The sequence below is a fragment of the Engraulis encrasicolus genome, chromosome 2 (genome assembly GCF_034702125.1).
Source record: "Engraulis encrasicolus isolate BLACKSEA-1 chromosome 2, IST_EnEncr_1.0, whole genome shotgun sequence".
NCBI classification, from domain to species: Eukaryota; Metazoa; Chordata; class Actinopteri; order Clupeiformes; family Engraulidae; genus Engraulis; species Engraulis encrasicolus.
Genome location: NC_085858.1, coordinates 36,202,113 through 36,218,516, shown reverse-complemented (window position 1 = coordinate 36,218,516; position 16,404 = coordinate 36,202,113). Strand labels below are relative to the sequence as shown.

The 16,404-nt window shown below is 48.3% G+C and overlaps 1 protein-coding gene across 1 annotated transcript in view; it reads right to left on the bottom strand.

The window, feature by feature from the left end:
• The window catches only part of tanc2a (tetratricopeptide repeat, ankyrin repeat and coiled-coil containing 2a), a 322,252-nt gene extending 306,437 nt beyond the window's left edge, over positions 1–15,815 (bottom strand). Inside the window, exon 1 of the mRNA XM_063187732.1 lies at positions 15,402–15,815. The gene's annotated coding sequence lies outside the window, so the exon portion shown is untranslated. The remainder of the gene's footprint in view (positions 1–15,401) is intronic.
• Positions 15,816–16,404: the final 589 nt, after the last annotated feature.

The following is a 16,404-nucleotide window of genomic DNA, read 5'->3' as shown; positions in this document are numbered from 1 at the left end:
GACATGAATTCCAATATCACAGTTTTAAATCCTTCGTAGCTTCTTACTACAGATGGGCCCGGCGATAGGCCTATTCGCTCTTTGCTGAAAATACTGTTGGTGATCGGGCTGTCGTCAGATTTCGCAGTCCTTGTTCTTGCTTCTTTCGCCATATTTGCTAGCTTAGCAGAAACAGAGGCTTGCTTTCCGTTACCTTTCTTTTTGCTCATAAAGACCGTTCAATGAGCTGCTGTGCGACACAACTGCGTTAAAAGTATCCCAACTTAGGTTATCCAGGCGCAAACCAAAGAAAAAAAGAATAAATGTCGGCTATTCGTCTTTGTTATATGAAAGTTAACTGGAGCCCCCTTTCACACGTCTGCTCACCACCTCGTCATGCCGGAAGTCCCTCTTTGCTCAAAATACTGAACTACATCATATCAACATAGAGTCTTAAATAACCAATAAAGACTGGCATTACCATTTTGGTGACAATAAGGTTATAACATAGGCTCTGTGTTAAGGGCTTAATATAAGCAGGACGGTCCACATCTGACAGTGAGTTCCTGTGCTGTGTCTTGTGTGTGGTGACTGTGAAGTGTTGAGCTGGTGCCAGGAGCTGCCTCTAGTGAAGTTAACACCAGAGAGTAGACTCCACTCACAGCTACAACAGTGAGAAGTCAACTTCCCTGGAACAGATGTACAGACCTCTCTGCCTTTTGTTATCTCTCTCTCTCTCTCTCTCTCTCTCTCTCTCTTTCTTTCTCTGTCTCTGTCTCTGTCTCTCTCTCTCTCTCTCTCTCTCTCTCTCTCTCTCTCTCTCTCTGTCTCCAACCGTTTCCCATCCCCCTCTCTTTCTCCTCTCCACCATGGTTGGATGAAGGGACGATGTAGCATGAACAGGGGACCTCCACCTCCACTCTCCTTCTCCTGTCCTCCTCATCCCCTCTTTTCTCCAATCGTATCCTCCTTCTCCTCTCCACATACTGTATTTCTCTCTTCTCCTCCTCCTTCTCCTCCTCCTCTCCATTCTCCATGGGGCCCAGATGCCCCTAGGAAGCACACCTGCACCATCTCCTCTTCTGGTCCTCCTCTGCTCCTCCCTTCCTTTCCTCCTTCTCATCTACCCCTTATTTCTCTCCTCTTTCCCTCCTCTCTTTTCTCTAAGACCCTGGAAAGCACAACTGCACCACCCTCTCTCCTCTTCCTCTTCCTATCCCTCTCCCCCTCCTCCTCTGCTCCTCTCTCTTCCCCTCTCCTCCTCTCCCCCATTCCACTCCTCTCCTCCTCCTCCTCCTCTCTTTCCTCCATGGCCTTGCTGGTCCCAGGAAAGTGCACCTGCAGGTGTTCCATGGGAGTGTGTAATGGATCATGATGAGCGAGATGTTCCTCCCCAAAGACGCTCCCCAGCTACCTCCCTCCCAAGCCCCGTACAACCATACCCCCAGCCTGTTGGAGCAGAGCCAGGGAGAGTCCACAGCAGAGCTCCTCTGAGAGTCCCACTGGAGGGATGGAGGGACTGGGGGCAGAGGAGGAGAAGCATGAGGGGAAGAATAAGGGTGGCTGGAGGGGAGGAGGAGAAGCAAGAGGAGGAGCAGGAGGAGGAGGAGGAGGAGGAGGAGGAGGAAGGATAAGGGTAGCTGGAGGGGAAGAGGAGGAGCAGGAGGAGGAGGAGGAGGAGGAGGAGGAGGAGGAAGGATAAGGGTAGCTGGAGGGGAGGAGGAGAAGGGAGAGAAGGAGGAGGAAAAGGAAGGGGGAAAGGATGGGGTGAAGCGTGTTCCTCCAATATCATTTCTGGGGGGAACCTCCAATATCATGACTGGGGGGATGATTGGGGAAAGAGTTCCTCTGAGATCACGACTGGAATGAGATTTTTTTTTTTTGGGGGGGGGGGGGGAAGGAGGACCAGAGCTTCTCCCAGATCACAACTGGCAGGAGGATAGGGAAGGAAGGGGGGGAGGGAACAGAATTGGGAATATGAGGAAAGAAAATAGGGATAAGAAGAAAAGGAGAAGAGGAAGGAGGGAGAAGCGGAATAGGGAAGACAAACAACGACAAAGGCAGAGAGAAGAGAACAGAAAAAAGGATGTTGGTGCTGCGCTGGGGGTTGATAAAGAAAGGATAGAGAGAGGGGGGGAGGAGGACAATCAGATAGTGACAGAGTGATGGAGAAGGAAGCACTGAAGAAGAGAGAGAGTGAGGCAGGTGGTGTGAGGTGATGAAAGAGCCATCAGATTGAATCAGAAGGAATCTGCAATGGGCAGCACAAGAGGACACTCAAGAGCAGAACGAGAGAGAGAGAGAGAGAGAGAGAGAGAGAGAGAGAGAGAGAGAGAGAGAGAGAGAGAGAGAGAGAGAGAGAGAGAGAGAGAAAAGAGAACAATAAAAAGAGATGGTGGTCTGATCAAAGAGGTGGGTTGGTTGGTAGGTGGTGTATGGCGGTCATAGAGGCCATCTGATTGATTGCAAGGGTCTCAGCTCTCGCCAGGACAGGGCAAGCATAGAGAGAGTGAGAGCATAGATAGTGGTCAAAGACTTGGAGCAATGGAAAGGAGATGTGAGGAGGACTGGTCAAAGACCCTACCTGTCAACATTTGAGTAATCCAGGAGAATTTTGTGGTTGTGCCACCACCTCTGAGAGATGTCTGAGCCCAAAAGATTGAACCCATGAACCATCATTGAACCACATATTATAGAGAGCACAGTGAGAGCACAGACCAGGTGGAGGAAAAGCTACTGTGGCTAGTGGTCATCCAGCCATCAAGATTGAATAAAAGGGTTTTTGGCTGTCACCAATACCAGCCATCGGGAAATGGAGAGCACAGGGAGAGGAGAGCACACAACAGGCCAGGCCAGGAGGGAGAGAGAGAGGGTGGTCAAAAGAGGCATCAGACTGCATCAGAGGACATCAGAATCAGGGCACCATTTGAAGGCAGACAGGCCGCAGCGGAGGTCGCAACACAGACAGGAGGGAGTGCCATTGTGTTTACTGGTGACAAGTGACCTCCAGATAGCACACACACACACGCACGCACACATGCGCACACACACACACACACACACACACACACACACACACACACACACACACACACACACACACACACACACGGACCGACTGGCCTACAGCTAACACACATACACACACACACACATCACAGCTAGCATGACAAAATGGCTCTTCAGCAGCCAGAGGTACCAGAGCTCAGTGGAGTCCCCTGTCACAGACACAGACAGGCCTGCATACACATGCAAGCACACACACACACGCACACACACACACACACACACACATGCACACACACATAGACACACACACACACATCATGTATGCAGACACACACACACACACACACACACACACACACACACACACACACACACACACACACACACACACACACATGCATGCACAAACACAGACACGCACAAACACGTACGCACACACACCGCAGCACATTGATGTCAAGGCAACATGGCAGTCAGACAGACAAATATTAGCTTGGCAGAGAAGGTTTCCTCTCTCTCTCTCTCTCTCTCTCTCTCTCTGTCTCTCTCTCTCTTTCTCTCTCTCTCTCTCTCTCTCTCTCTCTCTCGCGCGCACACACACCCGCACCCGCACACACACACACACACACACACACACACACACACACACACACACACACACACACACACAATAGGAGATCTCAGGAGCAGGGCAAAGCACTCAGCCAAGGCATAACACTGCATCAATACTGATTAATACTTAATGAAGATTTTCTTTCCCCCCTCCCCTCCAGTCCTCCATTTCCACCGTCCTCCAGAGAGCAGAGAGGCACAAACAGACAGCCACTGTCCAAATGTAGAATACATACCTCCGTCCAGACCGTTACAAGCTCTGCCAATACTGCCAGAGTGGAGGTCAAACAACTGATTGTATCTGACAAACAACTACGGCCATATTTTTTTGTGTAAAAATAAGTCAATAGATCGACAACAAACGTTAATAGATTCAAATGACAATTAAAAGGCCTCGCTCAGAGAGAGGGGTGGGGGCGCGTTTGCCTCAAATGAAATCGAAGTAGTGCAAAGCAATTCAGACACCGTTCAGAATGGTTCATATTCACCATGGCCAAATTGTTCATTTGGAATTCTAGGGGACTGTCTGCCTTCGTTGATCACATTATAAAAGGTCATTTCTGTCTTCTGTGTCTCTTTCTGTGACTGTGACTGTCTCTTTCTGTGACTGTGTCTGTGTCTACTGCAGCATGCTTACAGCACAGCAGACAGACAGGACCACTGCAAGCAGACAGGCAGAACCAGACAGACAGACAGACAGCAATACTGTAGAGCAGAGAGACAGAATGCAGGCAGACAGGCTAGACGTTGCAGACAGACAGCAACAGCGCAGAAAGACAGGACTATTGCAGGCAGACAAGACTGGGGCAGTGGCTGCCAGGCAGGGTAAGTTACCACCTTGCCACCAGGAGCAACCTGGGGTTAAGTATCTTGCTCAGGGACACATCAATGGGGTCAGGCAGAGCAGGGCTCGAACCTGCAACCTTCTGGTTGCTGAACGGCTCCTCTACCACCTGAGACAAGACAGAAGCAGCTGTGTACGAACAGTCCATACTATCCTGGCCAGGCCAGAGAGAAACACACAGCTATTCTCTTGATCCACTTGTGGGCTCTCTTGACAAATCACCCAGTGAAAGTGGTAAACGAGAAAACCATCCTTACACTGCAGCGTTCTAGCTGAGAGCACTCCATCTCAGAGCCACAATGAATCAAATTGTGTGTGTGTGCGTGTGTGAGTATGTCTGTGTGTGTGTGTGTGTGTGTGTGTGTGTATGTGTGTGTGTGTGTGTGTGTGTGTGTGTGTGTGTGTGTGTGTCTGTGTGTGTGTCTGCGTGTGTGTGCGTGTGCGCGTGCGTGTGCGCGTGTGCATGCGCACATGTTCTCTCCACAGTGTCTCAACAATAGAACCGCAGGAGGACTGGAAGTCCTGCAGCTCACTGTCGCTAAAGATCAACTACTCCCGCCACTCTGCACACTGTGTTGCGCTGTGCTACACACCTAGTGAGCACGCCAGAACTGGTTAGCAGAGACGCTAAGCAGCTAGAGGATGCAACAAGTACTGTAGCCCCAATGGGCCATAATGCACGACGTTCCACTAGAGAAACACTGAAATAGTCATTGAAAAGTTAACTGCCATAGTACTACACTACTATGACATATAATAGCAGTTGGTCAGCTCATGCATTACCGTGCATGGGAAACCATAACGTGCTTGGAGATACAAATGAGAAAGGGCTGTACAGTAATATATATATATTGCGGAGTTAATTCAGTGTTAATAAGTACTTAGAGACTAGACTGGGTCAAAATACACTATAGGAGATGTTAAATCGACTCCCTTAGTGTTGAATTAACACTGCAACGTTTCCTGGCCGTGAGGTGCATTGGTCTATGTGTTAACATGTGGCACTAATGTAATCGTGCTGTTGTGCATGTATATACACTCGGGCTCATCATACAGTGCTTAGCAGTGCATCGCTAGCTAACCCTCGAGGGCAGGCACTGCAGCAGAACAAAGAATACAAAGAGGCGCTAGCATCGCTAACACACAGCCTTGCCTCCGTAAGCGCACCATATGCTGTCGTCGCCAGCTTCTACTAATTGTCCTGGTGTATGCTACTTCCATACTCCCTTTCTTCCTCACTGCTGTCAGCCTCTCTCTCTCTCTCTCTCTCTCTCTCTTTCTTTTTTTCTTGCGCTCCACTCTCCCTCTCTTCTTATCACACTCACTATCTCTCTTCTGATCCACCCTCCACACTTCTGCCATTATTTATCTGCACCTCTGTCTATGGTCATTTCCCATTAAGACTTACCTCTCTCTCGTCTTTTACTCCTCCTCTCCTCCTCCTCCTCCTCCTCCTTCTCCTTCTCCTTCTGTTTCTCTCTCTCTCTCTCTCTCTCTCTCTCTCTCTCTCTCTCTCTCTCTCTCATTCCCCTCTCTATCTCTCTCTCTTGCAGTTATTCTACCACTTTCCCTCTCCTCATTCCACTCTCTATCTCTCTCTCTTGCACTTGTTCTCCCCACCTCTCTCTCTGTCTGTCTCTCTCCCCATTCCACTCTCTATCCCTCTCTCTTGCACGTTCCCTCACATCTCCTCCCTTCTCATTCTCTCACCTCTCCTCTCTCTCTCTCTCTCTCTCTCTCTCTCTGTCTCTCTCTCTCTCTCTCCCCATTCCCCATATCCCTATCTCTGTCTCTCGTTCTCTCACCTCTCCTCCCCATATCCGTCTCTCTGTCTCTCGTTCCCTCACCTCTCCTCTCCTCTCTCCTCTCTCCATGTACCGGCCCTTCATCCCAGCCTCTCCTATTAGCGTTGCCAAAGTGCTGCTGACAACTAATTAAACTCAGCCCTGAGGAATGCCACTGAAACGCAGAAAATATACCAGACCAGACAGGCCCCATAAAGCCCATTACACACAAACACATACACACGCACGCACGCACGCACGCACGCACACACGCACACGCACACACACATACAGCACAGTAACACACACACACACACCTCTATATCTCTCTCTCTCTCTCTTTCTCTCTCTGACACACACGCACACGCGCGCACTGTCCGCAGGCCCCTGTCGGGTGATGTCCTGAGGGAGTGTGTGTGTGTGATGGGGGAAATGGGCACCCGGGATCCCTCTGGCCAGACAGATAAGAGCTGCCGCCTGAGTGCTGACAGAGACCACCTGAAGGGATGTGTGTGTGTGTGTGTGTGTGTGTGTGTGTGTGTGTGTGTGTGTGTGTGTGTGTGTGTGTGTGTGTGTGTGTGAGAGAGAGAGAGAGAGAGAGAGAGAGAGAGAGAGAGAGAGAGAGAGAGAGAGAGAGAGAGAGAGAGAGAGAGAGAGATATCAAAGGCCAATATTAGTCAAGACACAGGGTCACGCGCAAAACAGTCTCTACGACAACTAGCCCCCACACACGCACACACACACACACACACACACGCCCCCACACACGCACAAAAAACACACACGCAGGGACGTCACACCACCCCAGACAGCAGTGCAGTGCCTTCCTAGCTGAAGCGGAGCGAAGCAAGCACATTAGTGTTGTGTGTTAATCTGCTGCGCATACGTATTTGCCGGCGAGAATAATTAGATAAGGCCTGTAAAACAAATATGTGGCCGCCTGGAGCAGGCTCACGGCCCGGGCCCACCATAATTGGCAATATGGAAATTAGACTCTTTCAAAGATCAAGAGCAAACACTTTCAGACATGATTGGAAGAAGACGGAGAGAAAAAGCAGACAGATTAAAAAAGAAACAAGCAAGACTGACTACTGACTAGACAAAAGCACAACACACAATGTAATACAAAAAAAGATTCACGGAATGGAAAAAAAAAGAATATTCGCTTTCTGTTGGAGTAAAGGTGACAATGTAACAAGTTGCTATGGCAACAAGACGTCCCCCCCAAAAAAAAGAAAATGATACATTTCATTGGAGAGGAACCATCTGAAGTGTGTGTGTGTGTGTGTGTGTGTGTGTGTGTGTGTGTGTGTGTGTGTGTGTGTGTGTGTGTGCTTGTGTGCGTGCGCATGAGGAATTTATGTCCTGAAGTAACCATCCTTAAAACCATACTTTACATAATCCCTGGCAAAGTCAAACACACCTCGACTGAGACTGAGCCTTGAATGAAACAAAACCTTTTGAAAACACACTCACTTTTACATACACACACTCACACATACGCAGGCACACACGCACAGCACAGACACACACAGAGCACACACTCATACTGATAGACAGATAGACACACACACACACACACACACACACACACACACACACACGCATACACGCATGCACGCACACATGCACACACAGACACACACACACATCCAACACACACACACACATACAGAGGCCTGTCGAGTTAAACTAACCCCAGAGCAGCTTCGGCTGCTGGTATGGTGTGAAAGTGTGTCAGTGAGAGAGAGAGTCAGCGCAGGTCACTGGCTGGTAAGCCATAATGGCATTACACATTAACATATTAAGACCTCCCAGACCGGCCAGGGCCCGGCCAGCCTCTGGCATCGTGGAGCATGACAGCGGCCGGTCAGTCGTCAGATAATCGCCTAACTCTAATCATGGATCGCCTAACCCTAACTCCAACTGTAGCCAGGAGTTACGCTGGCGTGTTGTATTGACGAATCCTCTTGTATCTTTCTTTTCTTAAAATTTGTGGGTCTTTTTGCCTTCATTCGGGACAGGATAGTTAAGGATGGACAGGAAATTAGTGGGGAAAGAGACGGCGAGGGAATCATCAAATGACCCGGGCTGGAATCAAACCCAGGTCGCCTGCATAGCATTCTAGTGCTCTACCGTTAGAGTTACGGTAGGGCCTTCTTGTATCTTTCTAATCATGGGTTGTGTTGCGCTTTCAAAATTAAGTGCTGCTTTTCCTGGACACTGTGTGATCCCCAAACTACTAGACTACTACGTAGAATGATACTATGTATCTATCCTGGTGGTTCTGCAGAGAGGGAGATCAAAAGGCCCCAGTTCAGGTTTAAATCCTGCATTAGATGGATGAATATGTGTGTAATTGAGGCCCTGAGACGAAGAACCATACAAGTCCACATTTTCACATTTTGAACGATACATGTTTTTTTTAATTTGCAGTTTGAACATTACATTTTTATTTTTCTTGAAGTCAGACATTATTAATGATACATGTGACATCGCATGATCACCTTATAAACATAGTCATGGGGGCGTTGTGGCACAGCACGCTAAGCACCTGACATAGGGGACCCAGATTCCAATCCAGCCTGGGTCATTTCCAAGTCCCAGCCTACTGTTTTTTCTGTCTCCATCTTTGACTGTCCTGTGTCCTGTCTAAATAAAGTCTACCCCACCCCAAAAAAAAGAATGGTGTATGAACAGGACTTTGGCAATGTAGCAATGACATTGTAACAAGATGTGTATTACTGAAGCCAGTTCTGATATTTCGATAGACAGGTTTAGGTCAGCCAGTCAGCCAGGCTATCATCAAATTAGGGAAACTGGCTAAGAACGTAAGCATGACGAGGTTGCCTTTTTCAGACAATGATTCTTACACAAAGAATGTCTTACGCGTGAAGAACAAATAAACGCAATCAACAGCGAGTAAAAGGCCACATTCACTCAATTTGACACAGTACACTACCCCAAAGCACAGAGAGCAGGTAGAGTGAAGCACTACGCATAAGTGCTAGTTATTAGCCTTGCTATGGTGTCATGTCCTGGAACAAAAGGAGAGACATGCTCTCAAGACATGAAGGGTCTTCAAGGGGCTCTTGAGACCACAGATGGATGCTCTTCTCTTCTCTTTCCTTCCCCTCCCTTCCCTTCCCTTCTATCTCTTCTCTTCCCTTCTCTTCCCCACTCTTCCCTTCTCTTTTTTTCCTTTCTATTCTATCTCTTCTGTTCTCTCCACTTCTCCTCTTTTCCCTTCCCTTCTCTTCCATTGCCTTCTCTTCCCTTCTCTTCTTTTCCTTTCAATTTCTTCTCTTCTCTTTCCTTTCCTTCTCTTCTCTTCTCTCCTCTCCTCTTCTCTTCTCCCTCCACAGCACCAATAGCACTTGGCAGCAACTCATTTCCTTCTTGAGGGAACACAAAAACAAAATGTATATGTGTGTGTGCGTGTGTGTGCGCGTGCATGCGTGCATGTGTGTGTGTGCATGTGTGTGCATGTGTGTGCGTGCGTGCGTGTGTGTTTGGGGGGACATGAAAGGAGGGATGCGGTTATGGCAAAGCCAGATGACATTCCTGTGAGGAGCATCGGGGCCAAGAGGCAGCTACAGTATATGAGGGTGAGTCAGTGTGACTGGATCAGACACGGAGGTCACTCTGCGGGTTAGTGTCAGAGAAGCGACAGGCAAGGACAGTGGGATGCCACTGACTGGAAGTCATGACTGTTTTTGTTTTGTTTTAGACTAAACTAGGATGCGTTTCTCTGCAACTAGACAACTTCATTTCCCTCAGGATTAAAGAATAAAGTTACTCTATTCATTACTACTCTACTGTATTCTACCCAACAGGGGAACATGTACTGTAGGAGAGAGAGGGTAGACTAGACAGTGTTTATGTTTATGTTTATCTGTTCCAGCATCTGTTAGTAGGGGAGTGTGTTTGGGTCAGAGAAGGCAAACTGGGTTGCCGTGGCGACCCTGAGCAGGAGCTGGACGAAGGAGAAAGGTGTGTAATTGTACGTGTGTGTGTGTGTGTGTGTGTGTGTGTGTGTGTGTGTGTGTGTGTGTGTGTGTGTGTGTGTGTGTGTGTGTGTGTGTGTGTGTGTGTGTGTGTGTGTGTGCACGGCGCGCACTATTGCTCATGCTGGTACCTGCAGAGTGTATTTCTGCCGTCTGAGGAATCTGATATGAGAACATTTGGAGACGCTCGTCCTTGAAAATGAAACATGAGGAAGGAAGGCATCGGGGCTGAGCAGCACAGGACGACGGGGAATCTGAATTGCAAACCTTCCAAACGCTGCATCTTGCAGAGCGAAATGCTCAGAGATGGAAACATGATGCACAAGTAAGGGGAGAAAAAAAAGCGAACAAAATATGAAACAGGCAGAGCAATAGGGTAAGGAGAAAAGCAGACAGATACATTGTAGATAGATGGACACCCAAAACCTGTACTAAGGGACAAACAGGAGAGGAGAAAGATAGCCTAGTCTTGTCTTATACTGTCTGAAATACAAATGAGCTGAATATCAGAAACTTACTGTAAATGTACTGTACACTATGAGGGGAAAAAACAGCAACTACAACAACTACACTGCTACACCAACTCAGCTATCTGCACCTGAGGAGGTTGACTGTTTGAGGTGTGTGTGTGTGCACGTGCTTGTGTGTGTGTGTAGAGTAGAGTAGAGTAGAGTACTTTTATTAATCCTGAAGGAAATTAATAAAAGTGTGTGTGTGTGTGTGTGTGTGTGTGTGTGTGTGTGTGTGTGTGTGTGTGTGTGTGTGTGTGTGTGTGTGTGTGTGTGTGTGTGTGTGCGTGCGTGTGTTATGGAGGCTGAGGGTCTGGTGTGTGTGTGCTCTTGTGTATGCGCACACGTGTGTGTGTGTGCAAGTGCATGTATATGTGTGTGTATACTGTTATGAGGGAGGGGGTGTTAGAAATCTGGTGCGTGGGAGTATCACTGGCCCGATGCAGCTGCCTCCTCCAACGCAACGCAACGCAACACGACACGACGCCTCCCCCCCTCCCCTTAATTTGCATGTCTGGATGTGTTGCTGGGCCAGACGACTGACAGCCCAGCGCTGCACGCCGCTAACTTGGGTGACCTCACCCAGCAAGTCAGGCAGAAGTAACCCCCCCCCCCCCCCCCTAATCCCTCCAGCCCTCCCCACCGCGACTGTGTGTATGTAAAAGTGTATAATTATTAGGGGTGGACTTGATTTTAAATAAGACTTTGGTTAATACGTTGATCCTTTTGATTAATTAATTGTTAATTGAGAGAACATTAATTCATCATAATCTATCGATTTAAGTTTCCACCCCCCTAATTATTATGTGTGATTTGATTGTGTGTGTGTGTGTGTGTGTGTGTGTGTGTGTGTGTGTGTGTGTGTGTGTGTGTGTGTGTGTGTGTGTGTGTGTGTGTGTGTGTGTGTGTGTGTGTGTGTGTGTACTGAGCTTTGGACACATTTTGGTTACATTGACAACAAAGCAGACTTAAAGTTGACACTTTAATCTACACAGATCAGCTTGATGACTGTGCCACTATTGAAGAGATTTTACTTAGAGAATTTTTGAAAATGTTACTACTACATTAATAACATTCCCTACAGGTACAGCCTACAGTAACAACTTGGTCACGCCATTCTGATGACAACAAACTTGAATCTTCAACCCAAAATAGAGGGCTACATGACATGGCGCTAAGAAATGAATGCTCTACTTCAACAGGACAAGCACATAGAACATCCATCCGGTACAACAAAAGCTCTGGCATGGCTACTATAATGCACACGTGCACAAGAGAGAGCTGTTGGACGGCACACTACATTTTTTTCACCCACACATGCACACATGCGCACACACACACACACACACACACACACACACACACACACGCACACACACACACACACACACACACACACACACACACGTGTGAGTACACGCATGCATGCACACACACACACACACACACACACACACACACACACACACACACACACACACACACACACACACACACACACACACACACATACGTGTCAGTACACACACACAGACACACACACACACACATCCACCCACGCATGCACACGCCCACACACACACACACACAAACATATGCTGCATGTTGGGGCACCCTGACTGGAGGCGTCGGTGCTTGAATGGCAACACCTGGCACGCTTTGCCTTTGTGGTGACCTGTTGCCCCGGCAACCGGCTAAGTGGTGGAGGGCCGCGGGCTTAGGACGTTGCCTGGGGTTAAGGTCACGGCGCTGAGACGGCTACTGCGTTAGCTTAGTCACTGTGGAGGCAAGTGTCTAAGACCTCAGAGTCTATACACACACAGACAGACGCACAAACACACAAACAAACACCAACACACAAACGAACACACACCAACACACACACACACACACACGGACACACATTGTCTTCAACACACTCTGGTGGGAGTACTGCTGTAGTCTTGACGTAGACTTGTTCACAGGAGTTTGCGGGGGGGGTAGCAGCTCACTGGTTTGTGAGGGAGGGGGGGCCCTAGGGGGAGTTAAGGTCACGGTCTTAGGCGGTTACTGCGTTATCTTAGTCACCGTACAAGCAAGTGTCTAAGACCTCAGACACAGACACACAACACACACACACACCACGGATGTAACACACACACTACAGACACACATACACTTTTCCTCTCTTCAGATGATTGTGTTTGGTCCCAGAGTATTCTCTATGTGTTGAATTAACACTGCATGCTGTGTAGTCTTACATAATTTTTTTACGGGAGTTTGCTCAGTGGAGAGGTTTACATAGTTAGTTGTTTGAAGAAGTGTGTGTGTGTGTGTGTGTGTATGTGTGTGTGTGTGTGGGTGTGTGTGTGTGTGTGGGTGCTGGGGTGGGTGGGTAGCGGCTTGACGGTCGGGGGGGGGGGTGTTTGCTGTGCTGTGTGGGGAGTTCGGCGACATGTCATGTTTTCATTCTGTGGTTCACTAACAAGGGCCTCGTAGGCTCTGTTTTAAAAAAGGGGGGGGGAAAGAAACGAAATGGAGATCCAGACTAAAACAAACTTGAATTACCCCATGTCTATTAGCCTTAGTGTCTGTCCACATTGTCCACAAGCTTTGTCATCTTCCCTGTGTGCCTGTATTATTTTTTCCTTGTTAAGGCCCCTTCATGTGCACATTTGGAAAGGCAGTCAGGTCAGCCAGGCCTAATTTGCCTGTAACTAAGTCCTCCGACACTACTTTAGCCGCTGTTTAGCTAAGCGGCACCGCTAAGCGCCCGCAGCCTGGGGTCCATTCATCACCTGATCTCCTCCTCCTCCTCCCCGCGCTTTAACCAGAAGGTAAATCAATTTGCGGAGCTTAATTATGATTGCGTTTCTCTCTTCTCTTCTCCCCTTACCTTTCCAGGGTAGACGGCGGCAAAGGGGTAAGTTGACCCGGGGCCAGCGGAGAGTGGGGCCCCCCAGAATTGGGTCCTCAAATGTCATTACACTATATCTGTATTAGATTGAGTGGGGAGGCCCTTTCAGATGACTTTGTCCCAGGCCCAGGAAAAAGCTGTTAGCGTCCCTGCTCCCTTCACTGACACTCCAAGCCCTGGATAAATGCCACATGCTATTGCAACCCCCCCCCAGCCCCCAAGTCCCCCCTTGCAGGAGAACATCTGGGCTAATTTAAGGGAAGTGCCGTCAACTGCTCACCACCCGTCCATCTCCCTAACTGCTTTTCCACAGCTCTGCATACACACACACACACACACACACACACACACACACACACACACACACACACACACACACACACACACACACAAATGCTGAAATACACATTACAAACACACACACAGGATGAACTCTCTATGGACTTGTGAAACACACACACACCACTACACAAACAAATTAATTCACACACACACACACACACACACACACACACAGAGGCTTTTGTTTTTCATGTCAGTGTGGGTTAGTCAGAAACCCTGACAATGAAATGATCCCATTTTGTGCTGACAAGCCCCCTCTTAATCACATACAGTGCTCTTCTTATCTTGTCATGATTGACAGATACACACGCTGATGAGAACCAAACGACAACCCAAAGACCGCTAATCCGCCAAACACTGGTCACATGACCTGAGCCCCCCCAAACATGATTCATCTGGCTGCCTACCGCTGAAACGTCAGGTTCAAAATCTCACCAACCAACTGAACCTGGATTTGGCAACCACGTTATTCTGCCTCGAAACCGCCACCTGCTTCGTATCAGCTTTTCTTTCTCACCCAACGACTACCGTGGCCCGGTCTGACATTTGCACAGCAGTGTGTTCTCTTGGAACACTTTCATTCACAGTCAGAGTGGTTACAGGAGACTGTGATTCAGATCCGCCCGTCGCGCGCCTTCGGGCTCTTTGGCAATGTTCTATCCGTAGCCTACACGTTGATGCTGGTTTTTGTTGGCTCGTCAACGCGTATTCTTTTTCAATTAATTTGCAAATTAATCCTTGAGGTATTTTCTCAGTTGCATATTGTCGATATGTCGGTTCCCATTGAAATGCAATGTGAAAAACAAACTGGAAGGGCTGGTTTGCCTCAAGTCACAGCAAGCTCCCAGGGTTGGCCACTGGCGTTATTTGGAGTGGTCGCTCAAGCGTAGGTTGTCTGGCGAGAGACTGACCATCAGAAAACGGACATCCCTGGACATCAAATCATGCCCTCAGTCGACATCTACTGTGTACAGTATCCCCCGCTACTGTAACATTATGTGAGCAAACAAAGCCAGATCGGTAAACAGCGTAGACTATCTCCATGCGAGGAGGAGACCTGTACACCAACGGCCAAATCCCATGTAGCAGATTAACGGTGAACGGTTTGCTCATAAATCTTATCAACTACAGTTGAATTATGTCTGCTCGCTAGCGAGTAGGCTGGTTAGCAGTGCTGTTAGCGGTAACCACGGCTGCTACCTGCCTCTGCTGGCAACACTGCGTGAAACATCGATGCTCTTCTCAGAATACGTTGAGCATGGTGGGCATCATTTTGAGAGATGTAGTCGAAGACACATGTCAATTTCAAGCACCAGGCTATCTCACCGCACCATCACAATGCAACAAAAGAGATAGCCAGTGTTTAATATTATCCCACAGCGAGGAATTCCGTTTAATAGAAGGAATACCCAACGTTACCTTGATCCGTCGCTTGTTCCTCCTGTCAGGCAGTCCGATGCAACAGCCGTGCAATGTCCTCCGCAGTCAATAGACAATATTTTGTTGTATCAGCAAGGGCAGGCTTTCCGTAATATCTGCCAACAGCTGGATTTCACACCGCCTTAACCTAAACGAAAACCGAACGTAATGACTTCTTGCGAGCTTTTGCGTCAGTCAGCGTTGGCTCCTTGGAATATAGCCTACACACACAGCCCCGCGTGCGTACAGGAAGGCTATGTTGTCTGATGTACGATAGGTTGCGATATGTCTATTTTTCCTAAAGTTTAGATTAAATTATTCAAACGTTGCTTCATTTATCTTGGTAGCCTAAGCAGCGCGGTTCGCATTGACAACAAGCACTAAGCCCGCATCACCCACTACAACCAGCGCAAACACTGCATGCAGTAAGCCCTGCCAAGGAGCTCGGAGACGTCAGGTTTTTCCTAATAAGAGGATTGTGGCGACTGCTTAGAATTCGGTTTCCAGGGCTTTTTTGAATCTATTGCTAGGCCTATTGTTACGTTTGTCAACTGCAGAAATATGTACCTATACTAGGCTTCGGGCGGATCAGACATAGGCAGTATAGACCTGTCAGTGGCGACACTTGACAACCAACTGCACGATTGTCCATTTTACATCGACTAATAATTTGTCCTTGACCTTACATCTTTCTCTTTAGAAAGAGCGAAGGGGATTGATCAACTAAAACGGGTCTCTGCAACTGCTTTAGGTTCCATTGATTTACTGATAATGGTATGCGCTTGTTAGACGGTTCAAACAAAAGGTTGATGCTCCCATGTGTCATGTGTCAGGGTGTCAGTTTGGAAGCGGGGCAGATGCGCGAAGGATACCAAAGGCTACTGCAATGGCCTGCTCAGAGTCCAGTCCCCAATCCTAAAGAGATTGTGGCGACAGCATCCAGGCTTTGGGACTTTGAAGAATGTGCATGCTTTCGTTTTCAATGATGGGTAGGCCTACCTAT